The sequence below is a fragment of the Aquila chrysaetos genome, chromosome 4 (genome assembly GCF_900496995.4).
Source record: "Aquila chrysaetos chrysaetos chromosome 4, bAquChr1.4, whole genome shotgun sequence".
NCBI classification, from domain to species: Eukaryota; Metazoa; Chordata; class Aves; order Accipitriformes; family Accipitridae; genus Aquila; species Aquila chrysaetos.
This window is the reverse complement of record NC_044007.1, coordinates 23,427,567-23,448,062: the sequence shown is the minus strand read 5'-3', so window position 1 is coordinate 23,448,062 and position 20,496 is coordinate 23,427,567. Positions and strand designations below refer to the sequence as shown.

Genomic DNA, 20,496 nt, shown 5'->3' with positions numbered 1-20,496 from the left:
CCGCCGCGGGCGAAGGCGGAGAGACGCGCAGCGCCGGCGCCCGGCCGGGGGGGGGGCGGGGAGACGGCAGCTCTGGCGCACGCGCAGCGGCCGCCGGGGGGGGGGGGGAAACGGCCGGGAGGGAGCGCGCCTGCGCCTCTCGACGTCACGGGGGCCGGGGGGGGTGTGTGTATGTGGGGGGGCTCGGCGCCAGGGCGCAGGCGCCGGCGCGAGAGCACATGTGCGCGGGGAGGGCGGGGGAGGAGGGGAGCCGGCTGGGTCAAAGGGCGCGTGCGCACTGAGCGGGATCAACGGTGAGCGAGGGAGGGCGGGAGGGGTTAGCGGCCGTGCGCCGCCAGTGGCGCGCGCGGGCGGGCAAGGAAGGTCGCGTGCCGGCCGGCCCCGCGGCGCATGCGCGGGAGGCCTGCTTCCGCCGCGCGAGGGGCGGGGTGGGGGCAGCGCGGAGGTGGCGCTCCCGCCCGGGGGCGGCGGCACGTCGGGGCCTCGCGCTGCGGGGGCGGCGCCTCGGCACGGCCGGGCCTGCCCGGGCCTCCGTCCCCTTCACACCACCCCCCCACCACGTTCCGTGTGAGGGTTTCAGGCTGCCGGCGGGGGGAAACGGGCGTCCTGCCTCCCTGTGGCGGCTTGTCGGTGCCTCTCGGGGACCCGCCGGTGCTTCCCGGCGCCGTGCCTCTGCCGGGGCGGGGCGGGGGAGGGGGGGCTTAGTCCTTGGGGCCGCAGCCGTGCTGCTCAAAGTTAGCGAGAGCTTCCTCCTGCCGGCGCACAGGCTCGGCCCCCGGTCGGAAGTTTTTTTGTTTGTTTGTTTTTTCAGGGCTGACTCGGGCGTCCGGTAACACCACCTGACGGGCTCGCTGTGCTCGCACCCCTGTTCACAAGCTTTGCGGGCGTAGCTGCTGGCTCCTGAGGGGCCCAGCGATGCCTTTAGTTAACCCCCCGAGCTGTGCAGACCAGAACGCCGCCTTGTCGGTGTGGTGGGTTTTGCTCAAGACTGGAGGAAAATTTGAAGCTGCGTCTCCAGGAGGAGGATTGTCGATAGACTGGCAAAGCTGGTTTTAGCAGAAACAGCGTTTGGGTTCTGCTCTGGTTGTTCCTTAAGTTTAATGTATTTTGTTGCTGTATCTTGCGTTAGGACATTGAAGTTTCAGTTGTAGGTCGAATAGTACCGGAAATTAGGTGACTATCTTTTTGTAGCTTTAATGTGTGTAAGGCATCTGCCATTATTCTAGGAAGTTTGAGGGGCATAATATAATGCGGTAAGGTCCCATTAGAAGCTTGTCAAATGACTATCATGACTTGTGCCATATAAAGAATTTTTCAGAGAGAAGAAGCAATCCTGTGGATTTTAGAAAACCTGTGACAAGCGTACCGCTGATTTATTTTTAGCTAGCTTCTCCAGTCCTAAAAAATTGAAGCCTTCCACAAAAAAGGAAAGTATTTTTCTATCTTTTAGAATTTTATGAGTTTTTTATTACCAACTAATTAAATGTGTTTCAGATTCTCACAAAAGACTAGAATCAAATCAAGTGTGTTTCATTCCTGCTAAACAAATTAGTACAAATGTAAGGCAAGAAGCCAGATCTTAGATTTGCAGAAGTCTTGGAGATAACAGCCCTCTTATGTTTAATGTAGTTTTTCTTCTGTGTGGGGTGGGTTGGTTGGTTTGTTTGTGTGTTTTTTTTACATAGTTTCAACAGAAAGAGGAAGAATTGTCTGCATTTTCTTACCTTGTTTTATTTTCTTGTTTTATCTTTCATATCTTGTTTTATTTTTCTTTCTCCAGCATTTGCCATCCCGGGTTTAAATAGAGTCGTAGGAGGGAGTACTTGTGGAATTTTGCTGTCACATCAGAAGGATTCCACTTGCATTTAGCAGCTGCTGCAATTTTACTGCCTCTTGTTGGAGGTCACCAAACCCACGGCAGAACTGGCATCTCCCCATCTGTTTGATGGCAAAGTATGACATCTTCGTTCAACCCCCACCCTGCACTGGTGTTTTAAACTGAGATACTGACTTTGCATTTGAAGTAGCTGACAAATGAACGTGTCCTCTTCTGCTGGCCCTGCTATAGCAATGGTTACTTCTGTCAGATGAGTAAAGCAAATGGCCAGAGTCAGCAGTATCTTACAGTGAAGCTTGATGTGTTTGTTAAAATTTAAACTATGATTTTTGTAGGAAAAAAACCCCAAATCTCTAGTTTAAATACAGGTTTATAATGCCCTCCCTAGGATGTTGTATGTACTGTTTCTGCTCTCTCCTTTCCTTACCCAGTTCTGTTCTTCAGCACATCTCCTTTCCCCAGCCTGTCCTTTTTCATACTGCTGTTCTTTCGCCCTTCTCTGTCATTGGCACCTGGGCATATTCTTACATGTTTCTTCTTGCCTAGGCATGTTCTTGCTCTTTCATGTGAGTTAGGTCACTCCGTTTCTGTCCTCAGCACTCCTGGATGATGGCAAGAAAGAGCCCAGAGCATGGTAGGGCATTTCTTCTCTCTTGCCCAATTTAAAAAAAAAAACAACACTATTTGTAAGTTTTGTTCAGCAGAGAGGACTTTTCGGTGATCTTGCTGTTAGCCTCTTAACAACATATGACTTCAGAGTTTTCTGACACTGAATGCTATTAGGGCAGTAAAAATGCACTCTTAACCTCAGATGGATATACAGAAAAGTTCAAATCACTGTTCAAAAGCACTGGAGCTTTCTAATTAAACATGTCTAGTATTTCTTCTTTTGGCAAAATAATATGCTGCTTGGGTCTTGTCCTCATAGGTTGCACTCCTTTTGCTTTGACTCAAAGTAAGGATGTAACGGTTACTAAAAGTTTTGCTGTCTACTCCCCCTGCGCCCCCATACTGTCACAAAGCGTTAAACGGGAAATTTAGATATCCTTTATAAGAGAAAAACCCTTCAATTATCTTGCCCTCCTCCTACAACAAACATACTAGACTTACTTTTCAAGATGTGGCCTAAATGTTTTTAAGGCAACAAGAAAGGATGGGTTTGTGGTTGAGGCAGATGACTTGCATTAAGCTTTAAATTCTGGTACTGGCAAATTCTGCTAGTCATTTAGGATTAAAACTCATAAAGGATTAGACGTTTGCCTGCTTGGTTCTGCTGATTGCCCACCCAGAATTGCAGTCTAGAGCCCCAGGTGAGTTTTGGGATCCAGAAGGGATCCTGGCAGGAGAGCCCTTGTTGACTATTAGCTGATATTCTCATCTGGGTCTCTCCAAGATCCATTTTAGCTCTGCTGCTCTCAAGTTCTACATGGTGGCTGATAAAACTTGCTGTAGCAGGCTTGTCTTGTCAGCTGTGCTTATTGCCTGGACCCAGCGTATGCCCTGTCACTGCAGGTGTTACATGTGTGTGGCTGGGCCTAGAAGTTAGCCTTCTTAACAGAAACTGGTTTTTTTGAAACTCTAGGCTTGAGATTTAGCTGGAAGATGTAACTCGGTGTTACCTTTGGCTTAGGTTCCCTGAAGCTGACAAACAGGAATTGAATGAGAGGTAATAATTCTTTAATTATAAATCTTTGAAGTATTTTGCAATCCAGATAAGACGACTTACCTGATGGATGTGTTGCCTCCGTTCAGCTAAATGTTAATAGAACTACCAAATAGGAAAAAGAGCGAAATTTACACAGTATTTTCCACTAACAGCAATTGATTACTATTTTAGACTACACAGGTACGTGTTTTCTAAATGTAAGTTCTACCAAAGTTAAATAAAGATCCTTTGTAACTTAAAGCTCTAAGCAGATACAAGATTTTTCTTTTGTGCCAATGGTATTATGATTTGTGAATGCAATTGTTTTTTTTTTTTTTGGTCTAGGCTCTCAGGGAAATAGGGAAGTTATCGAAATGTGTTCAGACTTCAATACATTTCATCTCTGTTGCCTAGGAATTACGACTTTTTGATACACGATGGATTGCACTAAACTGCTTGAAATTATGCAAACCCAGCTTTGTAGTTAGCCACAGGAAGTATTTTTAAATTGTATCTGAAAAGTTCTAATATTGAAGATAAATATTTTTTTTTTTGTAAATTAACGCAGCTGATAGTTGATTTAAAAAAGGAAGTTTTATTGTTCAGAATACACACGCTGTGTTTCTGAGTTCAGGAACTGCATGATCTTTTTCACATCTCAGTGTTTCCCTTTTCTGTTTAGCTACAGAGCAATGCCATGTGCTAAAATTGCATTGTGAAAGCTAAAACCTTGATGGTCTGTGTTAAAGAGATAAGGAAGAACATGTACCTTTTGAAGGGGAGTGCCGGTTTCTTTAAACTGAGTGCCTAGCTGATAACACTGTTTGCTTTTGGTAGCCTACTTGGTCCAGATAGGCTTTTCAGTGCTAGATAATCTTTTGAGCAGAGCCAATCCCAATTTCTGAGTAATTTGTTTAATAAATAGAAAAAAGGAAAAAAACCCTACATCAAGACCTCGGAGCTCTGTATTTTGAATCTATTTGCATGTGGGCAAAAGCAGTTTTGCTTTCTTGTTTTTGGGGCTGCTTGATGAGTATTCTTCACTCATACAAAGGACCGTATGTCTGTTTCCTTTACTGAACTTGTGAAGGAGAAGTCACTTTGGCAACAAACAAGGAAAGAAGTGTCATTCTCAGGCAGTCATAACAGGAGAAAGGTAATAGTTAGTTACTTCATAATGTGCCTGAAGCAAACAAAGCAACAGGTTTGTGTGGTGGGATTGTTTTCTTCAAGGCCAAGTGCAGCTGAGGGAATGAGAAGGTGCTGAGGTGAGTTTGGTCAGGATTATTGCAGCACTTTTCCCCTCATATCTCCTCAAGAGTATACTCTGTCTCCCCCTCCTCAGTCTAAGAACTGGCTAAGTGGTGAGCCTTGGGAGATGCTATCAGCGTTGGAAAGATGGATGGGCAGAGGAAGGGGTCCTGAAGCGGGATCTGGAGCTGGGTGCGGAGCTGCTCTGGGAAGGCTCTGTCTGGAGGAGAGGGACACTGCAGTGCAGGAGCTGGGGGAGTCTGTGCCTGGCTGTCACCAGCTGCCCTGCGGGACAGGCTCAACTGCTCTGGGTCTCCTGCTGGTTCTCGTCTCTCACCCTTTCTTCCTTCCCTGAGAGTGAGCTTTGTGCTGCTCCATCCCTGTCCCTAATACAGCCACCTCCTCTGCTCCGTTTCACTGGCCGCCTCTGCCAGATGCAGTCCACCCCCCTCGCTTAGAAACCGCAAAATTAAGGTATTGTGAAAAGCAGATTAGTGTTTCTTTCTCCCCCTGCAGTTTACTAGCTAGAATCAGCATTGCTTAACTCTGAGGCTTGCTCCCTTCATCAGTAGCTACAGTATTTCTTCCTTAAGAGCCAAAGTACTTCAAGCAAAAACATTTGAGTATCATGCTGCTGTTCCTGAGTGTCCCTGAAGTGCCACACAGTGACTGGTAAGTGTTGTATACTTGACGAAACAGAGTTATTACCATATTTCTATGCAAACACCTAGATTATGACAAATTGTAGACTGTTAAAGATGGAGAATTGTGGGGAGAAAAAAAAGAGACCAGAAGGAAGCATGGTAAGTGTCCTAGTCCATTCTTTCCCCAAGTGAGAACACTATCATCCCGACCGAGTTTTTTCAAGCTTTTTCGTAGAAATCCTCCAAGGATGGCAGCACAGTAATCTCTAAGGCAGTCTATTCTGGGGCCTTACTTTCCTTAACTTGGAAATTATTTTCCTAATATCTGACCCAAGTTCCCATTTTTGCAGTTCCTTCTTGTTGTATCCCCAGTGGAAGCGCAGAATGTTGTTTTTCTTTGCTTTTCTTTTTTTTTCCCCTGACTACTTTTCTCCTAACAAAGCCATGTCTCTCTTGCAGGGTATGCATTGGAAAGTGTTCATACTGGTCTTGTGGTGCTGGCTCAGTGAGTGGGTCAGAATGGAGTGAGCTCTGGCACAAACAGGTAGTCTGTTTTGGATGGGTATTGCTGAATTAGCACGTATACGTGATAGTGATTTTTGCGCCAGTACGTGCCAGTCTGCCTGCCGCTCCCTGTTCCAGAGCAAGCTCCTATTGCTCTGCCACGTGCACACTGCGTGCATGATGGGGTGCCAGCCCTTTTGTGTTGTGGGGGTTTTGTGTGTATATTCCCTTTGCAAAAGACTGATGGTAGTAGCATAAGTGTGTTGCCTGAGAGAAAATGTGGACCTTCACTGGACCAGCTGCAGTTCATTCATTTGCCAGGAGAACTGGAAGGACCAAATTGCAAAGGATGCTTTGGCCAGTTTCTTTTATGTAAAGTCCTTTAGCAGTTCACTATGACTTCAGATTGCCTGAATGCAGGACATATTTCTGTGTTTCTTACTCCATGGATGATGCTTTTCCCCTAAACTTTTCTCACAGGTCTCAGTCCGGGCCCTTTAACCATTTTATCGTAGTCCTGCTGCCTTTGAATCAGTGGCCTGGCATCTTCTAACCCAGTGCTGAAACCCTGCTGGTTCTGAAATGTCAGCCTGCAGTTCCTCTAGCGCAGCCCTGCAGGCCCTGGCAGCCTGTAACTAATTACCTCAATTCACATGGTGGGCCAATGAAAAGTGCAAGGACTGTTTGAAAATGAAGTACAAAGAGGAAAAACAAAAGGCAAAAGGAAACTGAAGTAGAATATGATTCACAGACCTGCATGAAACTGAGCCAGGGAGAGGACAGAGGCAGGCAGGGTGGCTGCCACGGTGGCAGGGCTGGACTGGTCTCTGCAGGGCCGCGCAAGTGCCTCCTGCAGCCTGGTACTGCCGTGCTGGGGGTGGGTCTGCAGTGGCAGCGTGGCATGGGAAGGATGCCTGCTGAGGAAGCCTTGTGCAGGGTGTGGAGACGCAGCTCATGCACAACGTGAGGAGTTGGCTGGTGACGATAAGCCCTTATGGGACCCTCAAAATGAGGGTCATACTTGAATGAGCTCCCGTTGAGTCTGTGCTGGCTTGATTGGATGCTCACTCCTCACCTTGGTCCATGCCTATCGGCTCCAAAATGCTGCACCCACCTAAGGACCTTGCAGATCTGCTTGCCAGGTTCCCTTCTCCCACTGCCAGCACAATTTCTGTGCTGTGCTCACCTTTCCAGGGTGACTTGAAACTGTTGCCTCAGTTGCTGGAGGGTCTGGGCAAACATCTTCTGGAGGAGTTGGACACAAGACCTGAGATCTGAGGCAGGAAAAGACCTGCATATAGCAGAGAGAAGGTAGCAAACAGGATTGAAAGGATCTGTGTTTGAAGCTGGTGACACTGAGGATAAAGGGAGAGGTGGAGACCAAAAAGGAACAGATGACAAAACCTCCAAGGTAGCTGTACAAGGTGCCATGAAACCCTGGCCTGGACACATGGACCTGCATAAAGCCCTGCTAGTATGAAGTAAAACCATCACAACTGGACAAATGTGATCCACCATGAGTTTATATCAGTGAGTGCTTCATGTCATACACTGCTTTAACCCAATTTTGGGACATTACAGCTCAATTTATTTTATCATCAAACTGTGGCCCTCACTTGTGAAAGGAGCCAGACAGCTTGCTCATAGCATGACATGGGCTTTCTGGCCAAAGCTGACCCTGTTCCCCTCTCCACCACTGACACCACAGCAGAGTTTTTCTCTCAGTTCAAAGGGATCATACTGGCAATTAATAACTGCCTTATAATAATGCTCTTACCTGTAAGAGCTGGGAAGTAAGGTACTGCCACTGTTACATACCATAATAACTGTTCAGTTCAGATGCGTTTGTTGGTGTCTGTGGCTTCTATTGCATTTTGGGTTACAGTCGGGATCCAACATGGCCAAATCTGGTGTTTTTGGAGAAGACTGGGAGTGTGGCCCTGCCCAGCCATCCTTTAGAGGGCACTGACCGACCGTTTGTGGTTCCACCAGCGGCTGAACATACCCAGTGACTTGTTGCCACTGAGAGGAGAATGGACCATTCCCCTTTACCTGCTCCCTTCTTTCCTTGTCCTCACGGCTTTCTCCCCTTTTCTAGCCCATGCAGGCCTGACCACTTCCCTCTTAAGGGCTGGTTGGTTGTAGGGTTGGTTTTTATTTTTTGCAATGAGTTCATCTGGGATGTTTGAGTGACTTAAATCTGCTCCCAGAGTCAGAGCTGACACAAGATAAGCAGCAGGGTGTGTGGCCCAGGGACAAAGGCAGACTGTTCCAGTGCTGATAAAGTGTTAATTGGCCTTACTGCCTCCTGTGAAACTATGTCCTTTGCAGCACAATTCTGGAGGAATAATTAGCACTAATTGTTTGGTCACCCTGTTTTACCCAAAAAAGGGGGGAGAGTGGAAGGGAAGGAGAGAGGCGAAAGGGCTGAGTGTTGGTGAAAGGACTGAAGAAAGAGATGATGTGTCAAGAGGCACTTCAGGCCCTGGGGCTGGGAAGTGATCTGATGGGAAGAGGATTTCAATGACTGCCCAGAGAAGGGGGAGCAGACCCTCCTCCAGAGGAAGGGGGATTTCACTGAGAGCTGTAAGAGGTGCCTAGGGCAGGATTTAACGTCCAATGCGTTTGGCTCCTGTCCCCTTTTTCCTCACAGAAGGGCCCAGCTGGTATGGAAGATAGATGGTGGGTCTCTGGCTAAGCACCTTGGTCTCTCTGAAGGCCCAAATTCACCTCCCAATGCTGCCATGTCATCAGTGTTAGATAAAACACGCTTCATTTTTTTGTCTTTTAAGGGCATCAGTTCAGGCTCCCAGAGCTGCCTCCATCCTTCTTGCCAGGTTAGCTTTTTTCCCTTTGAGCTTTGTACAAGTCTGCAAAGAAACAAAGTCAGTGAGAGGAGGAAAGAGAAGAGCTGGGCTGGAAATGGAACAGGAGCTCTCCTACCCACTGAGATAACCACAGGGCCAAGGGGCCCTGCTGGGGGTGGTCCTTGGCCCCTCAACAGCTTCTCCTCTCAGCTGAGAGGGACTCTGCTCCCCCTGGTACGGGAGTCAAACCAGTCCAGTCACCTGCAGCCCTGAGAGGCAGGTAACAAAATGCCAGGTAAAGCATAAATTAGCAAATGATGTAACACCGTACAAATTCCCCACCCTTCCTAGGAAAGACAAAGGCTCACTGCCTTCCTTTGACACTGGGGAGCTGAAGCAAATAGACGGTTATTTTCAAGCATGTGTTGACCTGGGACTGCTTGAGTCCCAGTCATCCCTGCAGAGGAGCAGAGCAAAAGCGCTGGCTGCTGGAGCCCGTGGCAGATTCTGCTTGTGGGTGGCTTAGAGGCATCTGAATGTTTTGGTACTTTTCTGCTTTCTAGAAATGTTCACCCTGCTCTGAGCATCCATACCTCAGTGTCCATCCATAACCTTCTATGCAGCTGCCCAGCTTATGGCCGTTTTAGTGAGAAATACCAAACCCTTAGTTGCAGTGGCATTTTGTTCCCACTTAAGCTCCCTTGAGAGCCTCCTGGTGAATGCTGGGTGAGGGCCTCCTCCCCCAAGCTTACGTGTTCGGTGAATGTAGTGAGAGCCAGACACAGGTGACTTGACCCAGAGAAGCGAGTCACCAGCTGTCCGTTGCGACGTCAGCCTCGCTTAGCCTTGGCCAGGACTGGGTGCCTGTGGGTGTGATGTGGTGCGGCGCGTTCTCTGCTCCACACTGAGCCGAGGGCTGGGAGGAGAAGGGGAGGGCAAAGCACGACATCAGGGCTCTGTATAACGCATTCAAAAGGGGACTGGAAGAAAGGGAGCATAGAGGGGATTACATCTAGCCCAGCACTGCAGGCTTAGCTCAAAGCTAGGACTTTAAAAATGGCTATGATGCTCTCTTTGCTTGGCCTGCATAGTCTGAGGAGCATCCTGGGCTGCTCTGAGGCAAACTCTTCCATCCCAGTTCCTGCTACGCTCACATGCAGCCTTCCCCCAGGTCTGTACTTGCTCTATCTGTACAAATGACAGAGCCCCCTGAACAAGCACAGGACATTAGCTGTCAGCCATCGAGGATGTGGCAAGGGACAAGGGATACTCTAAATGTGACTGCTTAAAATGAAAGGTGAACCATTAAATGGCCAGTGATTCTTACCTCCAGTAGCATAAGCGCAGTTAAACCCAAAGAGAGGAAACTGAAATAGAAACGGCTACTAAAAATGTCATTGCAAAAACAATCTAAAGAAATATCATATGAACATAGGAAAAGGAACTGTCTTTTCATGTGCTGCTACTTTTTGAAAGCATCAGGAAACAAGCTGTTGAGCGGTGGAACAGATAAAATCAGGCTCCCAACCTCCCCTGAGCTGCCTGGCCCACTAAATGTCGCTGCCAGTGATGCCACCGCTGTGCCCGAGGCAGGCGGTGGCGTGGCTGCCCCGGCTGTGCCCGCATGCTGAGGGGTGGCTGGTGCATGTGCCGAGTGGCATGTCCTCTGCCATCAAACTACTAAGCTCCTACCAGGTGAGCTCGGCCTCCCTTCCCATGGACAGGGTCACTGATACGGGTGTCTCTTCTCTACCCAGCCACCGGTTGTCATTAAATTTACAGGAACTCTAGTATATATGAGGCATCTTGGCTAAATTTGGTCAAGGTTACCTGGGCACACTGGGAAAAAACAGGGAGACAGGCCTCGGGATTATACAAGTCTCTTGCCTTTATGAAATGCAGACTAAAAATGAATCCAGAGTTCGGAAAAGTAGTGAATGGCTCTGGCAATTGCAGGGTGCCAGAGGCTGAGCCACGTAGATGCAATCTGTGGCACAGAGATGCCCAGAACCTCTGCCAAACGTGGCACAGAGGTGGGCATGCAGCACTGGAGGAGATGTCCAGCTGGTGCAGGGACGGCCACCCAGGTGCAGATCTTCACCTCATGGGAATCTGCTGCTGCCACCTTCCCCTGCTCTCAGCCTGGGCTGTACCTCTTGCAAGGTGTGAAGGTCTTCCACAGGTCAGATGCCCCAGTGCTTAGAGCAGGGATGCTCAGGTACTTCGGAGGACTTGAGTGTGAAAGTTTTCAGGAACATGCACTGTGATTTGGATAGGCAGAAATGCAAAGGCAGACAACAGGGCCTTGATAGTCACAAGTGTCTGACTTACACATGGATATAGACTGGTTTCTACTAGGTTTAGGGGTTTTTTTTGTGCCAGGTATTTTTCTCCAGAAGAACAAGCCTATTTCATCCAGCTGCACCTTCCAGCTCTGCTGCTGATGTTTTCTTTGCCTATGGTGCATGCTGCATGGGCATGAATAAGCAGGTATCAGTATGGCGCGCTGGCAGACTCCCAAGGGATCTGCAGTAAGCAGTGAGCACAGTGATCCAAAATCATCTTCCATATTGTGTTAGCAAAGTACAAAGCCCGAGGGCGCTGATGCTTGCATAGCTGAACAGGGAGGACCGGGTGAGCTCTAACTCCTCCAAGTCTTTTCTGACAGCACTGCCCCATGGGGCTTACACCGGGTTTAGTTCAGCAGTCCCCGTGCTCCCTAGTGCTGCAGCCAGCTTCGCATGGCAGCGGCACAGCGTCCCTGGACTGAAAAGGAGGATAACAACAAACTCCACCTCCTGCAACAGTGCCACTACAGCCAGGTTACTGATCTTCAACCCCAAGTTATTGCTGGCTTAGCTGTTTTGCATAAAAGCAATCCCCCTCCCCATCTTCATAAGACCTGGCTGGGCAGTTCAGACTTAACAGCTCAATTTCTCCACAGGAGCACATCCAGGATGTTCCCAGATTATAATCCAAAACCTCCCCAAATCCAGGTGGAAGTCATCACAAAAATCGCCACAGAAACTAAGGAGAGCAGCTCCTTAGGAGAAGTATCCACAGCTACGCTTGGGCTACAGGAATGTGGAGCTGTAAAACAGGGCTGGCTTCCCAGGGCTCTTCATTCTCACTTTCTGAGTAATCCTATTGATTTTGAGGGTGAAAACAATCCTGTATTCTGCTCCAGAAGAACCAACCCCAGTAAGACATGAGTGTCCAAACACGGACTACCCCACAGGAAGCTCTGCTGCTAATTAGCTTTGGCTTTCCTGATTTTCTGTATAATTCTACGTGTTTGCCCCACCTTCAGTTCTTCATGGTAGATGAAGCCTTCTGCCACTGTAGCCAAATGGTGGCTATTTGGGGCTGGAGAGCACCCTGATGAAGGGCTTTCTCTTCTGCATTTTGTTATCTTGGAAAGGGATTTGCCTCCACGTTGTACCCAATGTCCAATTACCCATACCTGTTGCCCATCTCAGCACTTGGATTTTCCTGCCTATCCCCTTTCCACCTTTGTTCTTATCTCAGGGCCCCCATGAAAGCCAGCATTTTTACAGCCAGGACTTACCCACTAATTCCCACTGCCAGGGAGCAAACCAGGGCCCTGGCACGTATCACTTGGTTTATCAGAAAGCAGGGTTGTATGGTGAGAAACCGCAGAAGGCAGGAATATGCAACCGATTGTGCGACTCCCTTCCCTGAAGGAAAGAGTTTGCCATTACTCTAAACAGAGCAAGTCAGAGCAGCCAGGCACCCTGTACTCCTTTCACACTATCCTCCGGCTGCACCACAGGGGAAAAAAAACATGGTGGAAGGAGATTTTCAGGAGATACTGAGTCCTGGCTAAGGCAACAGGCTGCCAGCACATAGTGCAGGCAGGGCAGAGTCTCGGGCCATCTGCAAGCACCTTTGAGCAACCTGCAGAAAGTACTTGATGCTAGCCAAAGGGTCATGGAGAGAACTGAACCCAACTGCCCGGGTGGGTGAAACCCCTCGCTCAGCTCACTGCCAGTGCTGCTCCTGGTGGTGGGGCTCTCTGCAGCCTGCCTTTCCTCCCCTTGCACTGCTCACACCATAGGCATCTGCCAATCGCTTCTCTTCATCCTCCTTTTCACGTTTGCAAGATGGTCAGAAGAAAAGCCCCACCCAAGAGTTTCCTGTTCTGTGAGTTACCTTTTTTGGTTTTTTAATCTCGTTATTGGATTGCCTCTTGCTCAGCTTCCTGCCAGATCCCTGGCTGTTCACGCGGGTTGTTTGGAGCCCCTTGGTCGCTGCCCCACTCTCTGCTGGCACAGATTTTTGGCCAGGACGTGGTTGCAGAACATGGACCACCAGCTCTTGGAGCCCGTCACGGCTTCCCGTGCCCCAGCCCTCTACCTGCAAGCAGCTACCAGGCCAGTGGTTTTGAGCCACACACAGCCTGTTTTTTAAGTGTTTCTTATTGTCTTTGTGGAGTTTCTGCATGATTTCTTTCTCAGTCACTGAGGAAATCAGCTTTGAAGACAAATGGGAGCAGAGGGGTCTGAGTTCGGTCTTGTATTTGGTGCAGAACATCCCACGACACCAAGGGGCTGGAGCACATCATGAACTGGAGTGTGCCATGCACCCACACCCAAGGATGATTTCCATACTGAACATCAGTAGGTATCACAACTAACATGTCAGCAAGGGCATCCACTGGAAATAAGCTATGTCCTATATTTTTGGCCCAGTTACCCTTTCTTTTCTGGAGTGGCAGGTGACCAGCCAGCGCTGTGATGGCCAGGCTCTGCTGCAAATGGGGTTACACTGTTGGAGTCCTGCTCCGTATGCCCACGGCTGTAGTGGGCTGGAGGAGATGTGCTCAGCACTTTTCACTCAATCAACAAGGAACAGTCTTTATGCCCTGTGCAGATGACCCTCACATAGGTGGTGGGATGAAGTTTGCCTTGGTTGTGGAGCCAGGAGTGAGTATCTTGGCTAAATACTGAGCTTAGGCTAGGGACACAGAATTTGAAGCAGTCAAGTTAAGTTAGCAAGTTAGAATCAGAGTAGAATCATAGAATAGTTTAGGTTGGAAGTGACCTTTAAAGGTCATCTAGTCCAACCTCCCTGCAATGAGCAGGGACATCTTCTACTAGATCAGGTTGCTCAGATCCCCGTCCAGCTTGACCTTGAATGTTTCCAGGGATGGGGCATCTACCACCTCTCTGGGCAACCTGTTCCAGTGTTTCACCACCCTCATCATAAAAAATTTCTTCCTTATATCTAAGTTCCCATCTGCTGAGCTTGGCCTGACCCTGAACAAGGTGACATATTTCAGATTACCAGAGCTCCCAAGTAACTGTCCGTCAGCTGAACCGTCAGTTGGGACTGATCTGCTGCTCATGCCACCGGTGCTGTGTGCTAGTCTGAGACCCACAAGAAGGTAGGAGCCCATTGCAACCACTCTGGAATACCAGGCTGGGTCTGGGGGTCCATGTGGGTCCCGTATCATGAGGGTCATGCAATGAAGTACTCATATACATCCATGTCTCCAACTTATTTGAAAAAATATGCAAGCAATAGGATGGTGCATAGGCCATTTCCTTCACTGTCCTCCATAAACATAGTTACACTCTTAATGAAGCCCTCCCAATAGAAATTAATAGATGATACCCTCCATTCCCAGCTTTGGTGTGAGAGCCAGCCCACAGAGGCTCTCCTGGCTCTCCTCTTGCCTTTCTTTAGTCCAATATTGTCATAATGGCACAAAGCCTTTCTTCCAGCTGTGAACAGGGATTATCGTAGCCAAAGCTGCATTTTACACCATCATCTCAAGTATCAGGACAACCAGCTAAGAACAATTACTTTCTCCACCTCCGGGCTCTTCCCCTTGTGCTTTTCAGTTAGTTGCACTGAGAAAATCTGCGTTTCCTAACAAAAGAGCCTTGTTCTCCACTGCTATTTCAACTAGGATCGAGTGTCAGTGGTACGCCTGCCTGCTGCGTCCCCTGCAAGTGCTCGGCTCGGGGCCTGCCCTGCCGGAGCATGGGGTCAGAGAGCTGATGGGGATTTTCCCTCTAGCTGCTATCCCTCCCCTCGTACGTCACCGTGAATGGGAGCCAGAAAGAGGTGGCCAGAAGCAGCGGTGCCAAGATGCAACTCCCAGGCATTACCACTGCTGCTATTTATAATTTCTCCTGTCTGTGGCATGTTGATGAGATAATAGGATAGCCGTTTTGCTAGGCAAGCTGTATTTTTTTTTTTTTTTACCACCGATATCTCTTGCTTTGTCATCATTTCCTTGCTTTAACAGGAATCCCCCTTTTTTCATGAAATGCCTCACTAATTCCTATAAATAAGAAGGGTGAGGCACATATTGGAGCAACTTAAAATGTTTGCAGTGAAAAGCAGTGTTACAGACCAGAGGTGTACGGACTGGGAGCTGCCCACGACTCACCACGTCATCACTCTGAAGAGCCATATCCAGTGATGGCAGTATTTGCAATTTGATGGCTCCTCCTTCATGGGTTGCTGGTGGCCTGATCCGGAGGGTGCTGGCCCCTTACGCTGACTTCTGCGGGAATCTTCATGTGCTTTATACGGGGCACATTGTCACTTTGCTGGACAGGGGCTGGAGCGCTCGGTGCGCTGTATGACAGAGCCTGCCAGGTAGACCTGTCTAGTCATTAGTTTCTCTGGCAGCAACAGAGATCAAAACATTTCTCTAAAATCCAGTAACAATCTGGAAGGGAATGAGATCCTATCTGCAGGAGCTTGCCTGGAGAGCTGAATGGAGAATTACAGCCCTGTGAAACCATTTACAGAAGGTTGATGCAAAAGCCTTATAGATAACTAACACTCCCTGCAGTTTCATAGGCTTTGCCACAGCAATATGCTCTTGCAGGTGGTGTATCTCCTAACTGGTGCTTCAGATTCAAAACCTTAAGAAGAGAGAGGTAAACAGTGAGCCAACGGATATTCAGAAGAGGACCATCCACTGAGGACAAGGAGAGAGGGCAGTCCTGAAAAATGAGGTCACTGGGAGTGTGCCTATATTCATGCAAGGTCTGTTGCTGAGCCTGAAGCTGTTCCAGTCTGTCACTCTGCCCCAAAACACTGCCTTCTCTTTTGAAAAGCAGAACTATAAATTACAGGTGGGCTTGAACCAGAAGCCGGGATCTCAAAAATAGCGTATGTTTCTGGAAACATCTCATTCATGACCAAAATTTGCTGCTACTCCCTGCTTCACAGTATCTCAGGACTGAACGTGTGAGGATGGGCTCAGCTTCCCCCAAAGTTCAAGCTGTGTGGATCTGGAGACCACTCTTATTTCACCTGTACAACTACTACTTTAGCCTGAGTCTAACCCATGTTTGTTTGACAGGCTGAATTCAAGCTGCTGGTTACAAGCCTACATCCCAAGAGGTCCTTTCTCTTGGAAGCTGCAGAATCCTCCCTGCAGACCTGGGCAGCTTGTCCCCCCAAAACAACGTGGGGTGGAAAGTCATATTTGGGGTATGCGACTTAAAAGGGACTTTAAGAAAGTTGTCTCTCCCAACGTTTTGTCCTGTGATGTCTTGTACCATGTAGGTGACCACAGCAGTCCAGGACGGCTTATTTTATGTGAAAAAGCTGATTGCTCCTTCCTTGAGCTCTCCTTCATGCTCCACTTTTTAGACAGTTAATTGCCATCCCCATTCTGTGAGCAGCAAATCGATGGCACACAGATCTCAGATCACAGCATTTACTGCTTCTCTGGCTTCCTCCCTGCTGCTTCGCACGCTTCAGAGGTTTTAAAAAGAAGGTAACAGGAGAACAGGGAAGGTTGTCCAGAACTGCTGATCTCCTTTTGCTGATCTCAAAATGGTCATGTCCTGCAACCCTCATGGAGAAAGGGAGAATGCCGCCGCACCTTTTAACTCACTTTATTTTCCTGGCAGTGCTGCCCCTCTGCTCAGGGGGGGCTGAGGTCTCTTGGGGTCCTGCCATCCCTGTTCTTGTGGCACAGGGTGGGGGGGTGCTCTTTTTTCTGTGTTAAAATGCGCAAGATGAGGGCACCTGAGGACAGCTTCACCTCTAAACCATATAGAGCCCTGGAGGGATGTCCAAGATTGCTCCCAGTTGGATGGGAATAACTGAACTAAGCCTCAGCCTGCTCCCACCAGCCCAGTGGTTCATCCCCCAGCCATGTCCCCTCTCTCCGCAGGCTGCCAGTGGCACACAGGGTGGCCGTGTCCCCCGAGCCGGAGCTGGGCTGGGTGTGAGGCAGAGGAGAGGCCGGCGTTGCCGCTGCCGTGGCAGGGTTTCTGGCTGGCTGGAGCTGCCTTTCGAGGGCTGCCAGCTGCACGTGCCCCGTACCGCACTGCCAGGGAGGAGAGGGGAGGAGAGGTGCGGGAGTATGGCAGCCGTCCCCGTGCACCGCGCTGTGGGTGCCGGGGGGGCCACCACGTTCATGCCCGTAATCCCACTACCAGCTCATGGCCGGTAACTGAATAACCCCAAGTCAATTTTTTAACTTTCCCAGCACAAGCTCCTTTTTCAGCAAGATGACGTGGCCTCCTGGGAGGCTCAGGCACTGACGAAGCAGCCGTCTTGCTGGATTTCCCCCGCTGCTGCTGACGAAAACCACGGCTTCCTTCCCCGGTGGTGGGTAGGTGCCTCCGGCCCCCTCCCCACCCTCTTCCTTGGGGCAGCCGAGCACCTGTCATCCTCCCCAGTGCCCCTCCAGCCCCTGGTAGAAATAACAGGTCCCCATACCATTTGCATTCTCCCGATCCCTCGCACTGCTCAGGGGAAGGACGATGGAAAAAGCTGTCCCAGGTGGTAGGTGCTAAACGCACTGAGAGGCCTCAGTGCAGCGCGAGGTCGGGGAAGAGGGTTTCAAGGCTCTTGACAGCATGCGGCCATCACACCCGAGCGGCACTTGGGCACTGTCACCGTCGGTCCCACTGTGGGCAGAGATGTCAGAGCGATTGGTAGGCACGCGGCTGCCCTCCATCTCACTTAAATGCTGATTTCATGTTATGCTGGGGAGCATAACTGGCTGCTTTTTGAAAGGATGCTAATGGCTTTCTGAAAGCAAATGTTACATGTGCTCTGTCGAGACAGAGCAGTGCTGCCTTGCTTCTTCTGAGTGGGGGGTGACCCCAATCAATAATTGGCACTGATTAACCAGGAGGAAGAGGAAAGCTGGCTCAAGTAACATAACCCTGCTCCCTGAGTACTGGAGCAGAGTGCTTCAGGTCATGGTGCTCCTCAATCACAGCCTCAGACACATGGGGTAAAGCCGTTCCCGGCTGCTTTTAAGTAGGGAGTAAGTGTGAGAGCATCAGGGCTGGGTGGGGGGTGCTCTGGGGGAGGACGGGATGGGGAGCAGGGCTGGGGGGGCAGGGTCGGGCAGTGGGACACGGTCGGTGAGACACGGTCACTCCACGGGGAGCTGGCTTGCAGGGCTGCCTTTGGCACATACCTTAACTCAGTGCTCCCCGGTTCTCAGACATTTGCACTTTATTACTTTAATTCCTCGTTTCCTGGTTTTCAGCAGTCTGACCTGCACAGCGGCGAAGGCAGCACTGCAGCAGCCCCAGGTTTGCTTGGCTGTTTTCGGTGAAGCATTGCAAACAGAGCCCAGTGCTGCAGTGCAAAACCACAGAGGCTCCTCCGACCACGAGTGCTCAGCCCGGCTCCCAGAAATCTGAGTTGCCTCTGCAGGTCCAGCCCCATCTGTTGAGAGGCATCGGATCCGCTTTGTGATAGACTAAGGGCTGGGTATGCGGTTTTATTCAGCAGGGAGCTCTGGTGTGTTTTATCCAGTTGAGATCGACGGCGTTGCTGGTGGGAAGCGCTGGCTGCGTGGGGGAATGGGACTTGTACGCACTCTAAAGAGGCTTATGAAGGAATATAGGCAAATCTTCTGCCCGCCCCAACTGAGAGGCCTTTGAGAGCCCAGTTTTCACCCTTTTTTGGTTGTTCCAGGGCTGGAGTTTTTAATACAGTATTTTGTCACTTCATTATTCGTAGGAGCAAGACGTAAGGGTACTCTTGAACTCAGAGAGACTTCTAAGCCTTACCTGCAGCAGAAGCCACCTGTACCCAGCACCTCGGCAGAGGCAGCCTGAGACGGCCCCGCGCAGCCCTTCCCCAGCACGCCGGGGGCAAGGCTGCTCGGGGAGAGCTGGGAAGAACAACACGGTGTATTTGCTGCAGTATTTTAAGCACAAAGAGATACCAGGCTATGATTATCTTCCATAAGGATGTGAACAGGTGAAACACGGTGTAATTTATGATTCTTATCTTAACATTGCGATGCATGAGCTGCTAAGGTGGCTGAGGATTGAGCGTCAGCAGCAGCCTGCAGGTTGGATTGCAGCAGGCATCAAAGTCTGAGGGATGCTCAAGGGCAGGTTCCTCTTGTTCCTCAGATCTGCACGGCATTTGGTGAGGTTTATGTGGAGATGAACGTCTCACCCACTGTTTTCAGTGGGAGAGCTTGCCCCGGGCTTCCCTGGGAGCGTCATGGGGAGGTGTGGGTGGGGACCGAGAGCAGGTCGCGAAACAATCCTCGCACTGCCGTGTGTGCCTCTGTCAGCCTAATGAAAGCCTAATAATTAGGATTGCCATTCTCTTTATTTTTAATTATGAGGTAGCGCTTTATTTTAGAGGGCAAAAGTTACCCTGTAATTACCTTGTACGATTACTCAGTTATTAGCTGGTCTCTGACACTGCAGACACCCGGGAGAGCCCTTGGCAGGGGCTACGTGGGCTGGACGGGACGCCTGGCAAACCGTCCCATCCTTTTACCCAGACCACGCGCAGACCCCGCGGGGACAAGGACAGCACGAGGCTCCGAGCACGAGCGGACGACCCCTGGCAGCGCGGCACAGCCGCCCAGGAGCCTTTGGCTCCGCTTCCGCGGGCTGCTGAGGCCTCGCCATCCCGCCTCCCCGGCGCACCCAGCCCGGCTGCTTTCACCGGCGCGGGCACGGACCGGGTCTGCCGGCTCCGAGCGCCGACCGCGGGAGCGGCCTCGCGCCGTAGGGCCTCGCTGAGCACCGCGGCGCACAGCAATATGCAAACCGTTGAGCGGCATCAGCCAAGAAATTGATGTGTTTTAAACGAGGAAGAGCGAGCGGAGGAGCGCAGAAGGCTGCTGTGGACGGCCCTGTGCTCCGCAGCCCTGCGGCCCCAGCCTGTGCAGGTACACAGGGCTGTTCCTCCCCAGGGGCAGGAGGTGGCATTGCCTCAGCCCAGGCAGGTCGCAGCCCTGCCTGCCTCGCTCGGACCTGAAGGACCGAAGGGTTGATGTGGTCACTGCAGCGAGAGCCATCGGGGGCTTCCCTGGGCGCGAGGGAGGGGAGCGGTGCGTCGGTGCGGGGAGCCGCTCGGCAGCCACCCAGCTGCCCTGTGGGCTCACAGCCGTGCTTAAAACATGCCGGACGGGTTAATTTTTCCTTCTGCTGACAAGCCCTGGACAGGTGGAAGGAAACCCTGTTCTCGGCTTAGCTTCCATCGCTGCCTGCACCCCACGCTCTGCCGGGCTGGCGGGGAGGTCTCTCGTCCTCCCTCTCACCCCCACCGGGTTTGCTTCTCTAGCTGAGCCATTCCGAAGGCTGGCTGGTATTTCAGTCACTGAAGAAATTAGTAACTGATTTATATAACAGCTTGTGTGACTGCAGGGTCTTCACAGAGATGCAACTGCAAACAACTACGCTATTGGCAGAATAAGAAAAAGCTGCCAAAAAACTACGCCACAGTTAACCGTGGTAATTGCATTGCCAGGCCAGATGCCACTCCGCTGTCTCGCGGCGGCATCCGTACCTGCGAGCTGTGGCTGTGTCCCATTTT

At 50.4% G+C, this 20,496-nt stretch overlaps 1 long non-coding RNA gene across 6 annotated transcripts; it reads left to right on the top strand.

Annotated features, from left to right (window-relative positions):
• The first annotated feature begins 351 nt into the window (after positions 1-351).
• On the top strand, positions 352-20,051 carry LOC121233226. 6 transcript variants are annotated; one of them, XR_005932155.1, is made up of 3 exons: positions 352-7,411; positions 13,941-14,095; positions 15,016-20,051. It is a non-coding gene; the product is annotated as an uncharacterized LOC121233226 (long non-coding RNA). The 6 variants fall into 6 exon arrangements; XR_005932154.1 differs by having other exon boundaries at positions 15,013-20,051; XR_005932150.1 differs by having other exon boundaries at positions 13,941-15,479; positions 15,557-20,051.
• The last annotated feature ends 445 nt before the right edge of the window (positions 20,052-20,496 follow it).